The 23,564-nt window shown below is 39.6% G+C and overlaps 1 protein-coding gene and 1 non-coding gene across 3 annotated transcripts in view; both read left to right on the forward strand.

Annotated features, from left to right (window-relative positions):
• Positions 1 to 565: 565 nt before the first annotated feature.
• Positions 566 to 23,564, forward strand: part of LOC113007639 (SH3 domain-binding protein 4) — a 48,337-nt gene continuing 25,338 nt past the window's right edge. For both annotated transcript variants that reach the window (XM_026144366.1, XM_026144367.1), the window contains exon 1: positions 566 to 852. The gene's annotated coding sequence lies outside the window, so the exon portion shown is untranslated. The remainder of the gene's footprint in view (positions 853 to 23,564) is intronic.
• Positions 12,454 to 12,555, forward strand: LOC113008544 (U6 spliceosomal RNA). The gene has a single exon (XR_003270036.1). It is a non-coding gene; the product is annotated as a U6 spliceosomal RNA (small nuclear RNA).

Genomic DNA, 23,564 nt, shown 5'->3' on the forward strand with positions numbered 1-23,564 from the left:
ATTCAATGCTGTTGCTGAACAGTAATACTCTGAAATGTCACAGACAGAAGAGTATATTAGTCACAATGTGAATATCACACAATTCTTAGATATGCAAAATATTTCCTGGTCACGATGTATCATTGCAGCCATAATCAGACAAATGTTCTAGTGCATCAAACTACTCTTCCAGTCCTCTTTACACATTATATTTATCACCTCCATCTGAAAATGGGGGAAACCACAGATATTGTCAGTGAATAATAAAGAGGCAGGGATTTTTCCAGGTGATGAAGACACTGAGTATTTTTATGTGTTAAGTTTGGCTTAAGTCAGCTGTAATAACCTAAAAGTCCTTTTAAAATATTCAAAGACAGACAACGTCATAGTTTGATGTAACAATACTAACTCCGAGTTAAAGACAGCATCAGTGACGCTAAAAGTAAGCAACAAGCATATAATATCAACACTACATATATACATGAAGATAAAAGCATAAAGTGACACAACAACAGTCACAACAGTTTTTTAACAACAGTTAAAAAAGCACTTGGGCTTAGCCGTTTATTGACTCTAACACTGAATGCTGAATGTGGCTGTAGATGTCATTGTTGCTTCTTGCTGCTCTAGAAGAGTCATTTAAAGCAGCAACATCGTGACATCATGTCCTTATGGAAATGTCTCCCGGTGAGGCCCCTCCCTGTCCGGGTGACATCAGCCGGAGCTCGGCTGCTTTCCTCCAGGAGTCCTCGGTGTAACCGCACATACACGTCCAGCGCTGCCACCGGGAGAGCTCGACGGAAAGGGCGCCTGCTCGGCTTTTCTAACCGCTTTTCTTCATGGGACAAAACAATATTAATACTCCCCTGCCAGGTAAGCTTCCATCTTTCTTTCGTCTTCGTTTGCCTCCGCGTCAGTTAGAAATGATTTTTAAGAGACAATTATGCTCTACCTGAGGGCGGCAGTTTAAAAGCAGCAACTTTTTCTTCTTCTTTTTTTATGAACCTCAGCGTGGAGAGTGGTGCTTACATTTGGGCTGTTAGGGGAGAAAACGGCACTTTCTAGCTGGGTTTTAATTCCAAAATGTTCTCACTTAAACAGTTACACGGCTTTATTTGGCTTGTTCTCCCCGTCTCGCTGTTTCCTATCTGTGAGTGCAACTCTATCATACCTGCCTAATAACTACAGTAACGGGTCTTTCCGCCGTTCATGTAGCGGTTCTTTTGCCTCGTTTGCGCTGCTAAAAGTCATGTGTGACTCGTCTTCAAGTGTAAATCCGTCTGAAACACAGCTAAAGCCTCGGTAAGCTGTAATAACTGTCGGATAGTGAGCTGTAGCAGTGTTACAACCTGACAGTCTCACTGTATGCTAATGTTTAGTTCCTAGCTCAAATAGGGCTGTGGGTGCGTGTACTGTGGGTGGTGGTGGTGGTGAGGGGGTCACACTGGTTTCCATGACAACACATTAACCACAACACTGATTGCGACTGAAGATTTGACACCAGCACCTCCACCACAATCAACTACAAGTTGCAGTTTTCTGGGTCAGAGCTTTCACACAATGCACACTGGGTCATCAGCCTTGCTCCTGCATTGGCGTCCCTGACCTCCAGGGCCCTACGTGCCCCATGTATCATTCCTCCACCTACTCACCACCTGGACCAGTAGATCAGAGCTTTACTGGCCCCCTTAATTTTCACTGGCCCAAGGGGAGAAAAATCCACCCCATCACTACAGAAAACATTTGACTGTAATGCAGTCCTAGCACTAGCCCCACTCTAGAGCTCCCATGGGTCATTAGAAACTCTTTTGTTTGTATAATTTTGTTGTATAAAATGTAAAAATGCTGCGTTTAAGAAAAGCTCATCACCAGTAGGATTCATTTTATTTATTTATTTAATTTTTAGAAAGAGGGGCAATACATATTAATGAACATTTTAACAAATGTAAATATGCCACATTATAGCCTTGGGCTAATTTCCATCTGCAGACCCTCTGGCAGGTTGGTGTTAAACACAAGTTAGTAAAAACATACAGAGACACTATTTACAGGTCATGTGACAAGGACAAAAACAGTGATCACATTATACTAGAACAAACAATGACAAGGAGAGTGGACGCATAGGATAGTATAGATAACAATAACGGAAACACATCAATTATATTGCACAAACCCCAGTATTGTACATGCCCTGACCATCGTGATATTGCGTTCACCCATTGCACTAACAGTTGTTTCCCTTTTTGTAAAACACTAACTCTTTTTCCCTTCCAATATAAAACATGATTATTAAACATGATTACATGTTTGTGTGTCCCTCAGCCGCCCTTTTAAGTGACTCTTAAAGATGGGTAGACTTGTACTTTCCCTCACTGACAGTGGAAGACTATTCCAGAAGCTCACTCCCTGATATGACAGAGCATTCTGTGAAAAGGTGGTCCGCCTGAATGCCAGTTCACAATCACCTCTAACAGTGGCTCGAGTCAGTCGAGACCCGGCAACACTGCTAGACTTTTGTTTAATAAAATCACTCATTGGTGGAGGCGCCAGACCATGTATAACTTTGTATATTAGACAGGCAGATTTAAATAATTTGAAATTAGTAAAATTTAAAAACTTGTATTTTTCTAAAATTTGACAATGGTGATATGAAAAAGGTTTTTTATCTAATATTTTCAATGCTCTTTTGTAGCATTTGTACAGGTTTTAAAGCTATGGCAGTTTCTAGATACTTGCTCAATGTTGTCACCCTTTTGTTATCTGCATCTAGTGAAGCCAGTAGGTTCTAGGACACATACAGGCAAAATATGTCCTGTGCAAATCTCAGTCTGATGTCCAATGGAACAAAAATGAACAACCCACAAAAACATTAGGTGAAAAGCAGAGTTATGTTATCTGAATTCCAACAGAATTTAGATAACATAGTGCTGAATTCCCCACTTGTGTGTTTCATAAAGTACTTTATTTATACAGTAATGCAAGTCCATCCTGCAGTGGATCCTACACAAGTAAAAACAGTTTGACTGAAGTATTACAGCAGTAATAACAAAACAGAAAATAACTGGAGTTCATTCATATATGTACAGTATAAAGGATGGGTGTAGTTTCTGGGTATTAAAAGTAAAAACAATATGAAAGTGCCTTTTTAATTGCCAGCCGGGCCATGGGCTGTGGTTGTTTTAGTTCTCTATGCGTCTCTATGATGGACCTCAGCCCTGACTAGCGTAACCTCATTTTTTGTGGTCACCATTATTTCCGATCATCTTAAATAAAATGTGTCAACACTTGTTGAGCATCACTTCGAAGCTGTTTGGGAGTCATCTTGTTCTTTCAAAAATGCAGTTCGAATAAAATGCTTCTCGGGGAGTCCAAGGTTAGCTTAAGTTATTTAGCATCACAGGTGACTTTGTGATCATAACTGGTAGAATAATTGCTAACTTTACACATATTTTATGATCTCTTTGCTACATTGGGGCATTTGTTATCTGGAACCCAGCCCTTACCACCCCAGGTAAAAGTAGCCTAATCTTAATCTTGAGAAATATGTAAAGAATCTTGAGATAATTTAATATGCCAACAAAAACAGCATGCTAGCTTTTTCTGATCTCGAATCTGTATAGTATTAGTGAAAGACTGATCATCACTCACTCAAGACAGCTGAACAGACTTAATTGTCACAAAAATAAGAGATCTGTTTCTGACAGCTTAGACAATTACATGAAAAATAGATTCAGCGCTAAAAAATAAGCAACTACAGTTTACTAGCTCATACTTTAATAGTTAATAAAATAATTAAACTTTGGCAAATATGCATCCCAAAAGTCTCTGTAGAGAATTATTTTTGTTTTTGTCATTTTCTCCGTGTATACACAGTATATGAGAGCATATAAGGTGGCATGGTGTGTGATGTGTACATATATAAATGCACTGAGTGTGTAAATATTGAGCTCTCTGAGCTGATTATTTAAGCACACCTGGTGTGTAATGGGTTGATGTGGCACAGTGTGCTATTTACTTCTCTGTGCTGAGAGTCCGATCAGCTATTTACATTTCCAGAGTCACTTTGTCTGTGTGGTGTACTGGTGGTGGCTCCTTGACGTTCTTAACAAATGCCACTTTGTAGAATCACTCTCTTTTTTTTTTTTGCATCTTTAGTGCTTTTCCCTTTTTGTCAATAGGAAGGCTGTTTTTTTTTGTCAGTGAGTCATGTTTCAAATGAAATCAGATGATTCTTTTACTGGGTTGAAAAATCGCTACAAATGAATTAACGCCCACTTTGGATTTAAATAACACTTCAGAGCAGTCTTTCTAATGTTCTTTTGTAATCACTTGTACGTCACGTCTCAAAGCGCAAATAGTGTTTTACTCTGAGTGTGATTTCCTTGTCATCTGTTGACATCATGAAAATATAGTCAAATTTCATTCACATCTCTATTGCTTTGAGCGTCATACCTGCTGATAAGTTGATATAAAAATAGAGCATGAAAAGATCAACAGATTAAAAGAAGTCCGCAGAATAGCTCTGTTACGAAAGCTTGTTTTCTTTTTTACATATTTGGTTAATCTGTGAGCTGCTGGTACATGGATTTTAAAGCCAGTTGCCTCCTGTCTCCTGCTGTAATGTTCTCTGTGTAAGGAAGGGAAGAGGGTAAGTTTATTTACAAGTAAGGTTACAAGTTATAGTTTTTACACAGCTGAATAAACGTCAAGCAGACAACTGATTATCAGAAGTGTGAGATGCTCGAGAATATACTCCGGTGTCCTGTTATATTTTAGATAGCAAGGAGTTTATTAAACCGAAACAATCTGCAAATTTCATTAAAATTTAATAAACTATCATCTTGTCTTTATTTTTAGTTAGCACATACCTTAAACACTTAAAGCTGTAAGCTAATGATAGTTATATAAGAGCAGATGCTGCTGGTGCAATAAGCTGTACGCTGTACGTCCAATGGATGCACGATCTGATTAGTCGACTAATCGCAAAAGTAATCGGTGACTAGTCAACTATCAAAATAATCGTTTGTGGCAGCCCTATTTACAAGTGCATTACATATTGCATTAAAACAAAAATTGCCCAAAAATATGAACTTTTTTTAGGACTGATGTTAGTTTACGAGACAGTGTTCATTGGGGCAGATGGGTTCCCCTCCCTGAACTGGGATCTGCTGGAGGTTTCTTCCTGCTAAAAGGGTTTTTTTCTTCCCCACGGTCGCCAAAGTGGTTGCTCACAGTGGATTGTTTCATTGTTATGGGTTTCTCTGTATTATTGTAGGCTCTTTATGTTACAAAATAAAGTGCTTTGAGGCAGCTGTTGTTGTGATTTGGTGCTATATAAATAAAATTGAATTGAATTATTCAGACTGCTACAATGTTTGAAGTTTTCTTTTTTTTTCTCCATAGTTAACAAGTACAATGAAAGCACAGAATCCAACAGCGTATCAGTCCATCTTTAAATAGTCACTGACTACACTGCCCTGTCTGTAACTTTCCACTCCAAGCATACCACTTTCCCCTTATACACATTTCTCAGAGCACAATATAAAACCTTTATAAATATATAAAGCCAAATGATCTTTGTTGCTTTGATGAGAATATCTACCATTTTACTGGGGACTATTTTGAGTGAGGGATTAATGCATCTTTGTGACAACACGATGGGGTATGTGTGATTAAGTCAGAATAACTACTCTGTGTGTGTGTGTGTTTATCGTAATTAATGAACTTGTCACCCAGTGCAACATTATGGCTCACTAATGTATTTTTAATAGTTTTTGGATGATAGTGGAGGTCTGTTACACAGAGAAATAAGATATGCATGCACAATATTTAAGTATAAAAAGAGACATTTAGAATATTACCAGAAGTTTGAGAGGTGGAAAACAAATCTATGAATTAAAAAGGACATTACTGAAAAACTAAATATTTCTGTAATGTATTTGAAGTGTGCGGCTTACGCAAAACTAAGTAAACAGCATCCTCTACAGCAGCTTCTGAATCCGAAGCGACCATACCACGTGTGTTATTATTTCATTCCAGGCTACCCTTCCTTGTCTCAGACATTTCTGTGAGCCACACTGCAGATACACCAACAGTCATATGGCTGATTGCAGTGTAAATTTGATTTGTGGTGCGTGACTGAGGTTGACGTGGCTCAATGTCGTTTTGTTTGTTCTGGACATTTCACCCGGAGCAAAACTTACTTCATCTTTCTGTCACTGGGAGGCCCGGTCTTGTGTTTCAGCTGGACTTGTACGGACTTCATTGTGTGAATGAATACATGTGATTCCAGATAAGCGTCACCCCCACCCCTCCCCTCCTTCCCTCTCCCCTCCAGGGGTGAACGTGCGTGTCCTGGTGTCGCTCTAGCTCAGTTCCAGCTGATTACAGCATGAGTTATGACAGCATGGGCACTGCTGCTGTTGGCATCAGACAGGCAGCTGGTCCTCACCTCCATCCCCCACCCAGCAGCACAGGGCCACCATCATCAGCTTTACTTGTCAGGGATTGAAGCCAGCCTTTATATCAGGGGTGAGTCATACTGGAGCTCGGTCTTTTCCTAACTACCTCCCCTCTTTTCACGCTCAGCATCAGCTGGCGCTTAGAGTGAGTGTTCCACTGCTGCACGAGAGTCATCGCCACCTGTTATCAAGAAGGAAACACAGTGTTTATCAGATTGATTTTCTTCAAGGTTTTTAAACCGTGCTGTATGACAGTCTGTGTGAACATCAGTGTCCCTGCAATATTGTTTGGTATTCAGAACTGCAGCACATTAGAGGTGACTCCAAGGATGGCAGTGTCTGATGGTCAGACATTTGTGTTAGTTCTGAGAGGAGTGTGACATTTCTGACAGGAATTCAACAACATGTGAGGTACATGGCGAGTGTACAGAGATCTAAAACACCCTGTAAATCTGTTTAGATTACACAGTACTTTGTCTGATGAGATGCTAATTGGGCCTCATTAGAGTGACAAACTCTGTGTGGCTTGTTGATTTTCTAGCCTTCCTGAGTGGTTATTAAGACTGTAAAAGTTTTGGAAACTGTTCTTTTTTGTAGGAGATAACATGAACAAATGTTTTTCACAATAAACATTTGCTGTTGGCTTAATGGGACTTCACACAAGAATTGACTAGCAGCGATTTAGTGACCAGAGACCTATGGCCCTATGGCAGAGCTTCCCTGGTATGTCCTCTTTTCTTCCCGATATAAACTTGCAGACCTGCAGGGACACGTGAGGTGGGCTAGATGGTCAGAAACGCCTCATAATGAGGGCACGCCACTGTCCCTCATCATGACCACATATTGTTTTCATTTGTATGTGTATATATTGTATTTACACATATATACAGCAAAAAAGCTCCATGGCGGAGTTTGGAGTCTGACTGTTTGAGGCTGTGGACAGGTGTCTTTTATACAGATGATGAGTTCAAACAGGTGCCATTCATACAGGTAACGAGTGGGGGACAGAAAAGCTTCTTACAGAAGACGTTACAGGTCTGTGAGAGCCAGAGATTTTCCTTGTTTGAGGTGACCAAATACTTATTTTCCACCCTGATTTACGAATAAATTCTTTACAAATCCTACCATGTGGATTCATGGATTTTTTTTTCACATTCTGTCTCTCACAGTTGAAGTGTACCTCTGGTGCAAATTACTGACCTCTGTCATCATTTTAAGTGGGGGAACTTGCACAATCGGTGTCTGACTAAATACTTTTTTGCCCCACTGTATCTTTTAATATCAAATGACCATATATACATTTAGTATTTATACTGTTTGTATTTATAGTACAAATACTGTAAAAAAATAGAAATTACCATACAGTATTTGCAATATTTTGGTTGAATTCCTTTTTAGTTAAAGGAAATTCTAATAGCCACCCATTTTGCAGTTTACAAGTGGACCCTGCTACAGCTAAGCAGCACTTTTTATTTAACATGCACTTTTACAACTATTTTTAAGCTACATCCATAACATTAGTAATTGTATTACCTTAGCCTGCTGTTTTACACAGTCTGGCCAGTTAACAGAGTTAGAAAATAGCAAGTTTCCTTGTCATTGTTTTCTAGCTGAAATTCTTAAAGTATCACCTCTCCAGGGACCATGGAATAAGTGGGAAATCTACACTTTAGCTCCATCATAACCACAACCCCCTATGAAACCCTACAACACAACCTACAGTGTAGAATGTAACTGTCGCAGCCTGCTAGTATTGTGATCGATCTGTTCAGTTCATCAATTAATACTGTGAGTGGGAAACATGACCAAACTAATAAACGATCATGGTGGACTGAAGGACTGTTTGACGTGTCCATCAGTGTGATTTTTAGGATGTGTAATATAGATTCAAGCTTCACAGCTTACATATCATTGGCTTCAGTCTGTGGACTTGTTAAAGAAAGCAAAAGGGAATGAAGTGTGTGTGTGTGGGGGTGTGTGTTGGGGCTAGGGTATATGGGTTTGTGTCTGTGTGTGTGCTGCCATTGTATTCAGGATCGTGACAAGACTGGTAACACTGAAAACAGCCCAGTGAATTTGCTGGTAAAGGCAGAGAGTGACAGTTAAAGCGTGATCTCTAACCTCGTCTTTGTCGTCAGAAGAATACATTTTCCTCTTTTTCTCCCTCCTCCTTCACTAGAATAGTGCATGATTTCATTTGAAGCTTGGCATTCCTCGCATTCCTCCATACTTTTCTTTCCTGCAGCTCCATTCCACCTTGGTGTGTTTATATAGTGAAGTGAAAGACTGGATGATAGAGGCATCTGCTGCAGCAGTGACACATCACACAGAATACTTTTGTGGTGTCAGAAGAAAACTGAACTGGTATCTACAACTAATCTTTATCCGTAAATATGTGCTTAAGAGAATGCACCCGGGACTGCCAGAGACAGAGGAGTTTGGAGTCAAAATATTCAAACATGCACGGTCATCATCGCAGTACTCTAAGGAAAGTCTGTGAGCCAGCACAATCAGGCAATCAGGAGTTCTGGCTTGGAGAGTTCTGTTAGTCAAAAAACAGAAATAACAAATAGAGTTCATAAAACAAGAGTAATGACGGTATGAGACACCTAACTCAGTGCAGGCTCAATGAGTTGAGCAGATTCCTTCTTTGGTTTTTAGGTGATAGCTAAAACTGTTTCCAGACAAACGCTTTACTGCAGTTTGTCTGTTAATCAGCAAGATTGAAAGAAAACTGCCAGGCTGAATTTCTTTCAACCTGGTGGAGTGGTGGAGCATCGACAAGATGAGAAGTCTGAACCAGGGATGGTTCTAAAGTCTGAGTGCTGATTAGATCATTAAGCCGTTGGTTAACAGGAAATCCATTGACAGCTATGTATTTACTAGTAATTTGGTCATCTTCCTGGTTCCAGGAATTGCGTATACAAATTTAAACTAAAACAAGTGAATGTCAGGTATTTCCATTTCCGTTTCCATTTCTGCTCCACCTGAAAATCCGTAGGCAAATTAGATACCAGCAATTTTCACATCAGGAGCCAGAATTATCATGGTTTTTCCTCTGTGGTGTCTGATGCCTTTGAATAATGAATAAAACAAAAGCAGACTGTTTACTCTTGGCTTGTGCAGTATCTGCTAATGAACATTACTGCAATGGAACATAACTTATTTCCTCTTTTCAATGCTTTAACTTCACCCCTTCTTTTTCCTTGTTGCTCATGCTTTCCTTTTTCTCCTTTTCAGCATACATTAATTTTTTTGTATAACTATTGCTATAGATAGCAGTACGGCTGTTCGATACAACAATATATATTGGATGACGATATGAAAAAAGTCTTATTACTTCATATTATGCTATCGTTTGTTTCGTGGTGTTGTAAAATAAACTGTTTCTGGCAATATTTTTTCATCGTTTTGATGGTCACTGTAGAATTCCTTAAAGTTCTCTCTTTCTCTTATTTTATATAACCACACTACGGACTAACAAGCCATATGATGCAGCTTTCACACATTCACACATGTTTTTATGCATTGTTGTTAGCAGCAGCGACGATAAAACCATCGTGTGGCTCCACCGTCCACTTGTTTATTTTCCACATAAACCTTTCACAATAAAGCTGAAGAGCCTGTTGAGATTTTTCAAAATAAACGGAATCACGTGAAATAGTATGCAGAGTGTTTACGGATGAGACGCTAAAAAGAGCCGTCAGGTGCTAAAAAATAAACCTTAGAACAGGCTTTTCCCCACAGCACGGCATGTAATAAATACTCACAAAGAAATTTGCGGCCATTTCAACTTATGTAACACTCGACTCTAGGTACACAACGCCCAGCTTAAAACACTTCACGCAAGTTGAGTTGCCTGAGATTCACAGAATTTACCGAAAATGTGAAATTTTTGTGATATATATCGTTGTGGGGAAATGTCTTATATCGGGATATTAGATTTTGGTCATATCGCACAGCCCTATATATAGGAATGGGTATCATTTAGGCTTTATCCATTACCGGAGCGAAGCCGGTACTTTTGAAATGGTGCTCGAACCGGTGCTTAAAGAATGGAAAACACAAACTTTGTCCAAAAACCTCTCATGTTCAGCTGTTTTTTTGTAAAAAGATAACAATGTTAGCCTTTTCTGTAGCTATAGGGCATATAAGGTATCACTCCTGGCTGGAAGCAGTGCTTAAACAATGGAATAAACACAAACCTCTCATATTTAGCTGTTTTCCACTTTTCCTTTGGTCGTTTTAGCCTTTTTGGCCAGGGTGAAGGGAGTATCTGCCATCAAACAAGAAGACAGCCGCATGTAGCTATGATGATGTTTGCTAGTTCACCTTACATGCATTAATGTAATAACGTGGTTAGCCTACTCAACGTAAATTACACACGGACGACATTAAGCTACTCACCCAAAGAAGAACGGCTGCTGCTGCCATCATCATCCGTCATCATTTCTGCTACACTGGCAGGGCTAGGGGCCAGGACTCTCCTCTTCGGGTTCTTGGGGGATGTTGCTAACTCCGGGTCCGATAACAGGCACCACACCCGCAGTAGATGTGCTCGGTGTGAGGTCTTGCAGCAAGCTATCAAATACGGTGCATTTCTCAGCTTTTTTAAAAACGCTATGCGTTGCCAGGTGTTTCATCAGATTCGAGGTGTTACCTCCTTTGCACAGTATCAGCTTAAAGCACTTGTTGCAGGCTGCTGAGTTGGCATCTTTTGCTGTGAAGTACAGCCAGACTTTTGACCACTTCGCCTTGGGCATTTTTAATCTGTAGCTCTGCTCTAAAAGAACGTACGTACCTGGGCCCGCCTACTATCTTTGGAAAGGTAAAATGATTGGCTAGAATCCAAAGTGTACGACATCTCAGGAAAAAAAAAAGCACCAAAATAAAGCACTGAAATGTACGCTGCTTTTCGGTCTGGTTACTACTGTTTATGTCAGAACCCATCCCTACCTATATAGCAGCACTTTGTCCTAATTTCAGTAGCACAGAGCACTGCTTACACTAGTGTTATTACTGTATCTTTAAGCAGATTTCTTCGTGTGATGTAAATTCTAGTGGTCATTGTTACACCCCGGCCTAGGCAACCGGCGTGCAACGTATGAAAATAAAAATAAGAAAAAAAACACACGAGAAAAAAACTAAAGCTCTCCACCAAAATCCCAAAACGAAGGTGTCTCAAACGAAAATATTAACAAACCCATTCACAGCTATTTACAACAGACTATTTATTTACAACAAAACACCAAACTATTTACAACACGGGGGAGATCACGACCATGACCAACTGACACACAGGGCTTAAATACATAGAAGGAGCAATCAGGGAATGGACCACAGGAGGGAAACACAGCTGGGGCAAATTAGACCTGACGAGACAAGGAAACGTAAACTGAACACTCTAAGATAACAACAGACCTTCAAAGTAAAACAGGAAACACATGACAGTCACGCAAAAACAAAACACTGACAACACCGAAACGTAACAGTCATTTACTTTTTTACAACTATACTGAAAGGTACCAATGCAACGGTGACACATAATGGACTAAAAAGTTGTACATGAACAAACATCTGTCCTAGGTGTCCACACCTATCTGGATGTTTTCTCTTGCTTTGGGCCTTCCCATGTCAGCAACTTTTGCCTGTCATTGAGGTGTAAAATGTTAATTGCACAGGTCGCCAATCATTAGAGAAAAAAGTTTTTGTAACAACTGTCCTTTTTTTACTTGTTTCTATTTTCTATTTAGCATTACTCTTTCATTCATTTGACAACTGCATTTGTTTTCATTCAGAGTGAATTTAATCCTGTTTTAATTGTTGATGGTTGGTTGCCTGGACATTTTATCACCTTGTGGCTACTATCTATTGCCACTTGTGAACAATGTCGCACATATTTTTCTTTTTCTTTTTTCTCTTCTTCAGAGAGTATGGAAATTATAACATATCTACAAAGAACTGTACTTGAGTAAAACTGTGTTAAAAATAAGGACAAAAAATAAGGACACATGTTACTTCTGTAGCACGTGTCCTTATTCGTACGATACAGAGAAGATTAGCATGGTCCCTGCGCAAGGTTGACACGCAAATTTGCGAAGCGTTCCTCTTTTTTTTTTTTTGGGCAGGGATAGCTCAGTAGGTAGCTTGGTGGCCCCATGATGGGAAGGTCGGGGGTCCGAATCCACTGAATGGCTACTCTGAGGTAGAGCAGGGCAATATGACCAAAAATATTTATTACGATATACATTTGAAAATTTGCGACAATGATATAACTGACGATATAATTGACACTAGACAAAATACTTTACAACTCCACAACTTTATTAGTGCAAAAAAACCCATCAATGTATTTTCACTTAAACAAGAAGCTGTTTTTTTTATGTGCATTAAAGTTATATAAAAATGTAACAGTGTAAATTCTTTGCTGACAGTTTAACCAAAAGGCATTTCCAGTGGAAACTGGCCGACATATCCTCAGCATAACCATGTGTAATATCCACAAAACTTAAAAAAAGGTTATACACACACAATACGTTAATATTATGTTGAAGCACAGTACGTATCACTCCACGAGGCTCCTGCCTACGATAGCTGTAATGCTCCGACAATCCATCAAGCGGTGTGGCTTCGTAGCTTAGCAAAGTTGTACTAAAACATTGGACAGATTTTCGAGCGCCGTGTTCCACATAAAATCGTTTCGAGGTCAGTAAACACAACCAGAATTCATATATAAGGCACACGGGATTATAAGGGGCGCTCTACCAAAAATTGTGCTTTGTTGTGTATCTGACGGACGAAAGCTAAACCAGTTCCACACCACTGAAGTTGCAGCATTTTTACAAACCAATTCTGGTTCATCCGTTTCATTCAACGATCCGCTTTCGCCCTTCTCATTCTGATTTGCCGCCATGTGCTTATGTAAACAAAGGCACTGCGCATGCGCATTTTACCCATATTCTATTGCAATATTTCATTTTCCTTTCATTGCCCAAAATTACTCCGGTATTACCGTGAACGGTATGATATAGCCCAGCCCTACTCTGAGGTACCCCTGAGCAAGGTACCGTCCCTACACACTGCTCCCCGGGTGCCTGATTAGTGGCTGCCCACTGCTTAACTGAGTTAATGGGTTAAATGCAGAGAGAGTAATTTCCCCATGGGGATCAATAAAGTATTATTATTATTATTATTTTACCTTTTCTGTTAAAGAAATGTTTTTAACCACTCACCATTCAACATTCGACTCAATGGACAACGTTTCTTAGCTTCTGTGTTGATTGAGAGCTACACAGTGTTTATTTCAGCTGGAACCAAGATGCCCTTTCTTTTGTCTTGGGATTAATGAGCATCTCCCACTGGTTCTGGTTTTGTATGCTCACTTTTCTGGAGACTTTTCTGGAGAAAATCTCAGAGAAACAAACTCAGCGATTTCTTTGCCTCCTGTTTCGATGAGTCATGCATGCCTTCAAATGCCAGCATAAATGGGCTATAGTGATGTCATGAGTATCTTGAGACACAACCAATGCAATCGCCACAAATTAGGGTTGAGTTGTTGTTTGACTCTCTGCTTTTTATTGTTGTGTGTGTATGATGTCCCATGGTGGCAAACACTGGTGTTAACTCCATACCAGAGCATCCCATGTCCTCCACTATATTTATCGCTTTTCAGCCCCCCCCCCCCCTTTTTTTTTTTGCAATTGTTTTCCAGTACCTAGTTTGAATATTTTTAAGGTGTAGTTGTGACAGCGAAGCATGACTCTCCAAATGCACAGAAACAGGTCTCCCTGACAGTTGTGTATACCCTGCGCCAGAGCTCTGCCTCGCTGCGGGACATGAAATACCGGAACTTTGTTTCCGCACACTCAAGGCCTCGGCAGTGTTGACTCAGTATGAGAGTGTTTGTGTTCTTGCATCTCTCGCAGGGCTGCTGCCTGCAAACACAGCAGCTGGGTTTCTCTCATTATCTCATGAATTCACAAGTTAATTCAAGGTCTGAGAGCTTGTTTAACAGCCAGCGCTCGTCAGCTGCCTCATCCTCCCTTGCTGGAGACACACTCAGATGGCTGTGCGTGTTAGTGGGTTTAAATGTGACGCAATGGTGGAGTCACTGTTGTTTCTGTTCAGTCCGTCTTTAGTCAGAAAGTAACTTATACAAGAATGTTTTGTTAACATTTCGAAATAAGAAAAAGCTTTGTGTTAGGAAAACCATAATATGATGCCCTTTTTTCTGCCATCTTCTTTGTTGGTGTGTCCTGAGGATCTATGATTGCAAGTGAGCAGATGCTATCAATGTATTGAAGGCGGCTCTTTGAAGGAAATGCAACAGGCAGGGAGAGTAAGCAGAGATCTGGCTGCCTCTCATCACAAAGGCATTTCCTCCTCAGCCACTTCCTGCTAAGGAGCAGTCGCCCTTAAAATCACAGCAGAGGCCCAGGCTACGCTGACGGTCAATATGAGGCCTGTCATTTGGTCATCGGGCTCCTTTTATTGCTGTGAGGAAAACATCTTTAACCTTGTACAGTAGGTGGTTTTATAGCCCAAAGCATCATTAGTGGCTATCCACTGCAGTCCTGTTCTTTACAAATGGTGTACTCTCCTTTTTAAAGTAACAGCATAAAAGGAAAAAAAATGATGAGCAAGCAGGAAGGCAGGGTCTGTTTCAAGCCACAATCTGTGATCCAAGTATATTCAAAATGCTAAATCCAATCTCACTGTTAGTAACAGCAAAACCGGATTTGATTTGTTTTATGAAGCTGGAATTAAAGAGTCACAGAGTAGTACACAATACAGACATTTCACCAGTCCAATGGGACATTTCATCTGTAATATGAATTGATTGGTAACTGTTCAAATCCACCCAAAAACGTGGGGCCAGAAAAATAATTTCCTACGGTTTTGTACTTGAAAAATAAAATAAATGTGTCATTAATGTAAAATCACAATCTGTCATAAGTTTAATTTATTAGCAGGCTTTGTGCCCAAGGCGAAGTCGTGTTTAATTAGCTCACCGTGCACAGGCTGGTGTTGGGATTTTAAAACCCAACACAGAAGATCCTGTTACCAGTGGTACTTGTAAATATGTGCACCCAGACGTTCTGAAATATTCATATTTTGTGACAGTAAACATCAAAGCAATAATCAGCCCTGTCTCTTTAGCCTTGGTTCTGCTTAACATTTAGTGCTAATTAACAAACATCAGCCTACTTAAGGTTGAGTCCACTCATAAAGTCACTCACGCACTTGTTGTCATGGTTTTGAAGCAGATATGTTGTTGCTAGTGAACGTGAAGGTGCCTTTGGAACCAACTTATATGTTTCCAAGTAAAACAGGCAGTGTTGGAGTTGATATTAGTTAATGTACCTGTCCTCTTATCCAGTGGTTGATTCGTCTGTTATCATTAACACTTGCTGCATTTCTTTGTCATTTCTGACAGCTCTACTAATCTAGGAAACTAATTTAAAATTACACATGCATAATTAGCATACTGGCATGGTCATTTATAAAGGCAAACTGTACAGGATTGAAATTAGTTTATGTTGCAGTACAGACGCTTGCTTAACAGCATATGATAACTCCACCCCAACTGCTGTGCAGGAAATGGATGCTGACACTAAAAAAGTTGTTGTGTTGTTGTTTTTTTATAGGTTTAATAACATTTCTGTATGCTACAAATGTCATATGGACATTAAAGTTAGAGAGTCTGGGAAAAACAAAACATTTCATAACTAAGAGTCACAGGGAGAGCACATTATTTCTAAACTGTGGGTTTTATCTATAATGAAGATGCCCACTGTGCCTTATAAGCTGTTCAAAGGCTCTTTGTGATTTCCCTGTGAATCTGTAATAAAAACCAGTTGGCACCAGCATTTTCCTGAGGGACATCCACCCTACAGGAAGTGAACGGCTGAATAAAAGGAGTGGCACGGTTGACAGCTTTGCAGAGCACTTCCTCTGCAGGGACCGTGAAGGAAAGGCTGAGTGACTTGACTTTTTCTTCAAGCTGAGATGTTCTCCCACGGCCGCTGCAGTGAACTGAAGTGTGGAAATCGGCTTAAGGCGCCTCAGCAGGGTCAACTATCTGCCGTTCCTGCTGCCTGCCTAAATTGACCACCTCACTGCCCTGACAGGAAATGAGAGCAGAGGTTGGAGAATGACGGATGTGATTATTATTCTATATTCATGGCCTTGGTTTGCATCGGAAGAAATCGTCTCACGCTGCAACGCAGTTAACACTTCCTTCTCCCACTCCCCCTTCTCCCACTCCCCCTTCTCCTCCTCTTAGCCCTCCTTCTGCAGACAGTTTAAAAGACAGAGCAGCAGACAGCCTGAGGGCGGCTGGGCTTTAACTGGGCTGACAGTGGATCAGTACCATTAAACAAGTACGCAGAGAAAGACAGCAAAACAAAAGATATGACCAAATTATCTCTCCTCGCTGCCTGCAGTACAGTCCACTACACCAGAGTTTATTGGACGATTTTGAACCTGTTAAATGGGATGTGTAAATAATTTAGAGTTTATTGCTTGTTGCTCTGTAAAGATGTATTTTAAGGATGTACATTTTAAAGCTAGAAGCTAAACAGTAGTTAAAGGCGACAAGAAGTCTCTTTTTGGACATTTACACTGGGGGAAATAATTAGTTGATCCCTTGCTGAGTTTGTAAGTCTGCTCACTTTCAAAGAAACGAATAGTCTCTTATTTTTATGGTAGCTTCATATGGTAGCTCGGAAATATATTTTGGGTCATTGTCATACTGGAAGGTCCCCCAATGACCTATCTTAAGTGTTCTAGCAGAATGAAGGAGGTTCTTCAACTCCAAACTGGAGTTGCTACTAAAGTTTCATTGTATTCCTGATAAACCTTTCTTTTGGTCATTTGGTCTGTGCAATCACAATTTCTTAAATTCCAAAAAGCTAGAGTTTTTTTTAAACCCTTGCAGGGTCCTTCTGTGTGTGGAGTATGGGTTTTTAGCATGTTTTTTCTCAGGGAGCTCCGGTTTCTTTCACCTTTAAAAACATGGTAAGTTAATGCTGTCTGTCTTGTCCCAGGACACAATCTGAAGTTCATGTCAGGAGTTTAAACTTTTCAGGTAAATGAAAGTTAAAAAAGGTTCCAGAAATTAGAAAATACATTGAAAACTGAATATTCTCACATGTATTTCATAGATGATGTAATACTTGCTGTAACTTTAGACAATAATAGAAAATGTATTTTTAAATGTCAATTAGATGAACAAAGCTGCCAAATTTGTTGAAAGTCAAGAACAGCCTGAGACTGTATACCCCCACCAAGGCTGGAAATAACCTCCACTCTAAGCATGAATTAGTCCCTGGATCCAGATACTCTTGATATTTTCTTGGAAACTGTCTCCCACTTTTTCCTATTTCGGATCTACTAACTCTATTAGCTTGCACTCATGCAGCTTTCTGCTCATATACTGTACATCTTCATCAAGTCTTTATTTGCTCAAGTGTTTCTGTCCACACACTTGGTTTGTGTGCATTACTCTTTTCAGAGAGCCTTATTTAGCTGAACTGCCTCCACAGTCAGGCTTTAGGTCTTTACATAAAATTCTTCACAATCGATGAAAATAAAAGACTGTTACTGTGTGTTCTCTGGTCACTTGTTCTGCATTCATCTGTGTTTGTTCTACTGTGGCTTAGAGGAGAATACCAGCCACAGCTTTCCTTTTTGACACAATCCTCCCAATGAGAAACATGAAATTGTGTGAAACTGTTATGGAAGTCAGTTAAAGCAGTTACACTTTGCAGAAATGTTATTAGAAAAAGTCTGGAGGGAGAGTTTTTGACATGTTGTTAGCAAAGAAGCTGTCTGAGCCTCATTATGGCCTCTCCAAGCGCCTTATTACCAGGCAGCATGTTGTGATTTGCATGAATAGAGTCTTCTTGTTGCGCTTTCTCAGATATACATGCCAGAAGGACCTCGCCCACCATTGTTTTACAGTGTTAAACAGTGCAGGGTGGTCCGGCTGAGGTTTGGATAGCTGCTGCTGCAGACCACCCAAAGTTTACATCTGACCTCACCTCACCCAGGTCTTCCCACTCATTTCAGATGAGATCCAGACAATATGCCATTGAGCAGAGCATACTAACATTGGTTTTGAGTTAATAGTGAGAAAACTGTCTTTAGGGCTGGACTAATGAGGATTATAGTGATATTTTTGGATTAAAGCTAATTTTTTTCTTCATGAACCTGTTTGTGCAGTGGTTTATATTCAGAAAGGAGCTTTAAGGATGGCTGGAAATCCAATAAGACATCAGATAAAACAATAAATGGGGACACAAGTTAAAAAAATAATCAAATTAATGGTCAAAAACATGAAGCTGTACTAAAAGAGTGGATTTAAAATATGTATAAAGCTGTCACTACACTCTACTCCTCTCAGAGCCTCATCAGGCTGTTTCAGCAGCTCAGAGCTGCCAAGCAAAAATGTGCCCCACCAGAGGATTTTGGCCTGAACGTTGGAAAACCTAAAAACGGCTCGTGCAGATGACCCAAGGGACCCACTTGCTTCATCCAGCAAAAAACTCAGACATGGACTATATTTTGGCACATGAGCATGTAGTCTTGTGTAAAGTCATAAGAGGCATTCTTATAGCCGATACAATTACAACCAGTGCTACAGCTTTAATATTGGTGTAATGTACATGAGTAATCATCTTAATTAAAATTGCCTCAGAGCTGTTATTTTGGCCACTTGTGGGCAGCAGAAGTGAATTATGATAGCAATATTATATCACCTTTACTGGTGGCAAAAATGCTCATGAATGGGAATCTGATACTCACTTCATTTGGTTACCTCCAATACCAGAGAAAATACTGAAGTGTTTAGCTGGTCTACTGGCAGTTCACCTGAAAAATGTCTTTTAAAAAATTCTGGCCAGCAGAGGCCAAAAATGAATGTGCTAGACCTGCGTAAGGCTCCATTCACACAATTCTAGAGACTGGCTGGCGTGTACCTGGTAGGGTCGTAAGTATTCCTCAACTGCTTGCTGGCAGTTGCCGTGAAATCAGTTGTTAAGTTCCAGTCACACAGCACTAGAAACTAGTCAATCCCCCAGTAACTACCATTCATTAGTGAAAAATGTGTATTCCTCGGTAAATGTTTGTGGGATGTTGCTTGCTGTCACTTGGTGAAGTGGTCACCAGTAGGGCTGCAGCAGTTCGTTGCCAATATCGATGATGTCGACTATGAAAATTAGTCGACGTGAAATTTTACTGGCGACACGTCATATACTATTACCACGTAAATGTATTAGTATATAGTAGTTAATATTTTTTTTTCTGATGATCCTATTGAGTATTGTTAAAAACACATTTGATTATTTTCACATTCATATGTTTCCTAAGTCATTAATTTAATTTGCTGTGAGACGAGACAACAGGGTGATATTCACAGGTGGGCAGACCTGAACATGTGAGGCACTGGAGCCTAGAACAGGAGGTTTGCCCGCAGGATGAGAGTTATTGAAATGATCGTTGACTAATTGACTAATTGAAGAAAAATTGGCAGATTAGTCAACTACCAAAATAATCTTTAGTTGGAGGCCATTTCTTTAGATGGAAGATATCTCCAAACACTCCATTTCGTGCTGTGCCTCTCTGAATCATGAAGTGAACATGCATGTATAAGCTGCAGTACCAGCAGGGGAGATCATATATTTAAAGCCAAGAAGCTCCTAGCGACCAAAGATAGTATGAAGTACAATCCTTCTATGCTAGTAACGATTAAGCTAGGCGGCTAATATGTATTTATATGTAAATGTGTTAATAATGTCTGTTTAAGCGCTTTCCCTTGATAATTTTCATTTTGGTTTGAAATGAAATATTTCCCTCTGCTGTTACTGAGCTTACTCAGCTTCTGCATGCGTGACTGTGTTATAAATAGGCACAGTGGACTGATGTATCTATTATATGCTTGACCTTAATACTGGTTTGAACAGAGACCGTTCATTAAAAGTTGCACATTTAAAATGTATCTGCTGCACCAGTGAAGTGTCTCTGTTTCTAGTATGTGTCACACTTTTTCGAGTTTCACTTAGGTTAGGTATGTAGCGAGTGTTTGCAAACAAGTCAATATCTTCCATGCAGTCTGCTAGTGACTTAAACAATCTCAGGGAGGGTTTTGGTGCAGCATTTTAATTCTGATTGTGACTCAGCGATGACCAACAGCTTCTAGCAACCACTCACCAACTGGTTGGAGAATGCACATTTTTTCCAGAGACTGCTAGGGAGTTTCCAACCATTGTAAATGAGGCCCAAGCTAACAAAGAATATAACATTTGTGGGCCAGACAACTAAAAGAGGCTAAAAATTCTAGTTAAAAAAAAGAAAAGTTAAAAAATCTATCCTAAATTAACTTACAGTCAGTAGATATGGTTACCTGTATTTGCAGCGCTATATGCACATAATTTCCATGTACAACCTTCCCACAGCAAACTGGCCATATTCTTTGACAAGTAATTTATCTTGTTGAAAACACTAACTAAACAGTCGCCCCACAAGAACGTGTCAGTGTTTAAACTAAAGACAATAAAGTAATTTTTATGACAGTAGTGATAATGGCCTTTGTTGCTAATGTGCCTTAGATTCCATTGCCCAGCCTGTGCTAATACTGAGAACATGGCACACAGATACAGTTTTAAGGGTTATAGCACAAAACAAAACCATACTTAATGTGCTAGAGAGTAATGAAGGTTAATCACGCACACCTTTATGCATTGCTACAGCTATAAAGTGAATCTTTGTCTCCCAGCAGGATAGAGATTAATCATAAGCTGGTATTTGTTGAGCCTGTTAGGACTCAGAAACCCTGCATGTGGTTTTATGGGGATACTATAAAGTAGCTGATGCTGCAGCTTTTATATACCAAATTAATAATTTTGCTTCAGTGAATGGGCTGTTAATGGTTTCCAAAGCATAAGACAGTAATTTCCCCTGATGTTCTAAATGTCAACAGCTGACAGTGGGAAGCTGTAAAGCTGTGACTTCTTGTTTTGGAGCTAAAATCAAACTTTAAAAGCAGAACCTAAAGCAGAACAGCTGTTTGTTTGAACCTCTTCCTATCCCCTTTGTGTCTGAAACAGTCTGTATATCTATGTTTTATGTGAAGCAACAGAATGAACTGAACTTGAATCTTTAAATGCTTCAATGAGTGTGATGTGAAACAAAGAACATACATGTCCTGATTGAACAAATTTAAACTGGAGCGCTCAAACTTTAGAGTCCCAGTTTAATTAAGCAGTTACACACATGGTGCACATAAGATTCAAAGAAGCCTGTAAAACTTTGGCTGCAGTGTTTTTGATCTAATGTTTGGTGTACGTGTGTGAGTTAGAAGCACACCAGGGTTGCATGCAGCTGTCTAAGAGGATCTCTTGCTGTTATGTGATGAAATACCCTCAGTCACCTTTTTCATTGCACATTGTATAGGTTTCCATAAACTGTATTTGTTTTCCATTAGAAATTCTGATTTAATTCAGTAGATCAATCAAAATAGTTCAAACTAAGATAACTGTTAACAAAGCAGAGAACAGGAAATTGGCTTTACCAGATTTTATGAAGGTGAATATTAACATCGTATTGATGTTAATGATAGACAAAGTGTGTCTGACATCTGCCAAAGTTAGCTGAAGCCAGAATACTGAAATGGTTCATATATGGTGCTTTTGTACTTGAGCAATCGAAGCACTTTACACAAGCTACACCTAAGTGCTTTCTATTTAACATTGTCACGCAGATGAACACATCAGAGCAAGTTCAGTATCAGGATTCTTTGGCATACAGACAGGAGCAGCCATGGATTGAACCACTAACCTTCAGATTAGTAGATGACCTGCTAAAACTCCTGAGCTACAGCCCAGTGAAAGACTGGATGTTTGCTTGTATAGTGCAGTACAGCTGCAAGTCTTCCTCGGCCTCTTCCTCCTTGCGCTTTATGCCATCTTTGAGCTGACTGTGTTATAAATTATGGATTACAGTGAAATGCCTGGTGTCTCTCAAACTGCTATGTTCCACTGACCCATATCTGCTGTTTGCATTTCTTCACGCTCCTGTTCTTTAAGCCTTGTGTTTATATTGACTGCAGTGGGTTTAAAGTCTAGTCTGATTCCTGGCAAGGACTGCAAGAGCAGACAGAAAGTTATACTAAACGTCGCATGATGCATCTACAAAAAACAAGAAATATTACAATGTGTGGAAATATGTGCCACGTGTAACTCACAAAGAGAAGATAAAAGTCCAATTATTCTATCCTAAAACTATATCAAGAGACATTTCATTCAATATTTGGTATTGCACTAAAGGATGTTGAACACAAGCTATGTTGTATCGTTCACATTTCCCTGTGTGAAAGTATAAACTGCTTCACAGACAGACACACAGTTACTACAGCAACTGAGCTCTTAAAACGTCTTTTTTTTTTGAAGCACCACAGACAAGCTGGAGCATCAAAGGTGAATGAATCAGTTTCTGTTGTTTCCACCTGTATAGAAATGCTGTTTACAGAATAGTTTCAGTTTTAAGATGAAACTATATTTGTAACAATTTTTTAAAGATTTGTGTCTTCAGCAGGAACCAGACAGCCTGGGGCTGAGAAACTAACATTTATTTGTTTTGGTATTTTTGGAGGATTTATTAATAGAAGGAAAAAATACAGACTACTAATCTTAACCTTTATCAGTGTGATAGTAATCACTTTGGAGGAAACACTGATCCTGTGTTATATTTATGTCTTTTAGTTAATTTGAATCCAACAGCTAAGAGTGGACAGCAGTGTGAGTTTGCCTTCTGTTGACCAAAGATGAGGGAATATTTTGTGTTTTAACTTGATCATATCTGGCAGCTGACTTGTCCCCTGAATATAACCCTTCTGCGTTTTAGATTTTAGAAGCTCAAAAACAAGATAATCTCTTTTTTCTTTCGAGTATGTTAATTATTACAGAAATAGTCTTATCACTAAGGAGAAGATTAGTCTGAATAAATAAGATAACATTTATGAAGATTAATTGCTATCATCGCCCAGGCAGCCAAAACTCATGCGTGTGCTTAATTTTGTATTCTACTGATGTTTATTTTCTGGGCTGAATCTGTACATGAATATCC

Source organism: Astatotilapia calliptera, chromosome 16 (genome assembly GCF_900246225.1).
Source record: "Astatotilapia calliptera chromosome 16, fAstCal1.2, whole genome shotgun sequence".
Lineage (NCBI taxonomy): Eukaryota > Metazoa > Chordata > Actinopteri > Cichliformes > Cichlidae > Astatotilapia > Astatotilapia calliptera.